Source organism: Camellia sinensis, chromosome 6 (assembly GCF_055761805.1).
Source record: "Camellia sinensis isolate YWXY chromosome 6, ASM5576180v1, whole genome shotgun sequence".
NCBI lineage: Eukaryota > Viridiplantae > Streptophyta > Magnoliopsida > Ericales > Theaceae > Camellia > Camellia sinensis.
In genome coordinates, this window is record NC_138966.1 from 415042 (window position 1) to 417500 (window position 2459).

Sequence of the window (2459 nt, forward strand, 5' to 3'; positions counted from 1 at the left end):
GTGGCATGGCATGCTGCTGGCTTTGGCTGGGCTGCCTTGGCCGTGGCATGGCATGCTGCTGGCCTTGGCCTTGGCATGGCAAGCTGCTGGCTTTGGCTGGGCTGCCTTGGCCGTGGCATGGCATGCTGCTGGCCTTGGCTGGGCTGCCTTGGCCGTGGCATGGCATGCTGCTGGCCTTGGCCTTGGCATGGCATGCTGCTGGCTTTGGCTGGGCTGCCTTGGCCGTGGCATGGCATGCTGCTGGCCTAGGCCTTGGCATGGCATGCTGCTGGCTTTGGCTGGGCTGCTTTGGCCGTGGCATGGCATGCTGCTGGCCTTGGCCTTGGCATGGCATGCTGCTGGCTTTGGCTGGGCTGCCTTGGCCGTGGCATGGCATGCTGCTGGCCTTGGCCTTGGCATGGGATGCTGCTGGCTTTGGCAGGCCTGCCTTGGCCGTGGCATGGCATGCTGCTGGCCTAGGCCTTGGCATGGCATGCTGCTGGCTTTGGCTGGGCTGCCTTGGCCGTGGCATGGCATGCTGCTGGCCTTGGCCTTGGCATGGCATGCTGCTGGCTTTGGCTGGGCTGCCTTGGCCGTGGCATGGCATGCTGCTGGCCTTGGCCTTGGCATGGCATGCTGCTGGCTTTGGCTTGGCTGCCTTGGCCGTGGCATGGCATGCTGCTGGCCTTGGCCTTGGCATGGCAAGCTGCTGGCTTTGGCTGGGCTGCCTTGGCCGTGGCATGGCATGCTGCTGGCCTTGGCTGGGCTGCCTTGGCCGTGGCATGGCATGCTGCTGGCCTAGGCCTTGGCATGGCATGCTGCTGGCTTTGGCTGGGCTGCCTTGGCCGTGGCATGGCATGCTGCTGGCCTTGGCCTTGGCATGGCATGCTGCTGGCTTTGGCTGGGCTGCCTTGGCCGTGGCATGGCATGCTGCTGGCCTTGGCCTTGGCATGGCATGCTGCTGGCTTTGGCTTGGCTGCCTTGGCCGTGGCATGGCATGCTGCTGGCCTTGGCCTTGGCATGGCAAGCTGCTGGCTTTGGCTGGGCTGCCTTGGCCGTGGCATGGCATGCTGCTGGCCTTGGCTGGGCTGCCTTGGCCGTGGCATGGCATGCTGCTGGCCTTGGCCTTGGCATGGCATGCTGCTGGCTTTGGCTGGGCTGCCTTGGCCGTGGCATGGCATGCTGCTGGCCTTGGCCTTGGCATGGCAAGCTGCTGGCTTTGGCTGGGCTGCCTTGGCCGTGGCATGGCATGCTGCTGGCCTTGGCCTTGGCATGGCATGCTGCTGGCTTTGGCTGGCCTGCCTTGGCCGTGGCATGCCATGCTGCTGGCCATGGCCTTGGGGCTGGGCTGCCTTGGCTGCGGTTCTTATCACTAGACGTGCGTTGCGTGCGAAGGCGTGCAAAGGCGTGCGCGACCATGCGCGCAACACGCGCACCGTGGTCAAAAGACCACGCGCGCGGTATTCGCACAGGCCACGCTGCCCACGCCGCGGGCATGCCAGGCCAGGCTGCCCTGGCCGGCTGCATGCCAGGCCGCCCAGGCCGTGCGCATGCCATGCCGTGCTGCCCAGGCCAGCTGCATGCCAGGCCGCCCAGGCCGTGCGCATGCCATGCCGTGCTGCCCACGCCGCGGGCATGCCAGGCCGGCTGCATGCCAGGCCGCCCAGGCCGTGCGCATGCCATGCCGTGCTGCCCACGCCGCGGGCATGCCAGGCCGGCTGCATGCCAGGCCGCCCAGGCCGTGCGCATGCCATGCCGTGCTGCCCATGCCGCGCGCATGCCAGGCCGCCCACGCCCACGCGGATGCCACGCCATGCTGCCCAAGGCCGCGCCCAGGCCGCGCAAGGCCGCGCCCAGGCCGCCCAAGGCCGCGCAAGGCCGCCCAAGGCCGCGGTCCAGGCCGCCCAAGGCCGCGGCCGAGCCGCCCCAGGCCGCAGCCCAGGCCGCGGTCGAGCCGCAGTGCATGTAACCCAAGGCCGCAGCCCAGGCCGCGCCCAACATGGGGCGTACCTGCCACTGCCTTGCCCTGGGCAAGGGAGGTGCCCCCCCCTTATAATAGCCTGTTAAGCCCTTTTCAGTCTGGCAGGAGGAAACATCAAGCATGTTCGAGGAGTCATAATGGGGTTTTTTTAAAAAGTAATGGTTTTTTGCCAAAACTTTCAACATGAAAGTTGTAGGAAATAATTTAATACACCATAAAAAAAATTAAAAAAAATATTTTTTTACCGAAAATATTTTATTTTAATTTATTTCGATATTAATACTTAAAAAATAATAAAAATTAATAAAAATGGTCAAAAAATTATGGAAAAATTCCCATAATTAAAGGATGATTCACTAGTAATTATAGAAATTATTAAATTATTTTTTTCATTTTTTTTATTTTATTTTGATTTTTTTATGCCAAATAAGGGCTTTAAAAATTCGAAAAGCTCCAGAAAAATTGCAAAAAAATAGGGAATGACATTTAAAATTGATTG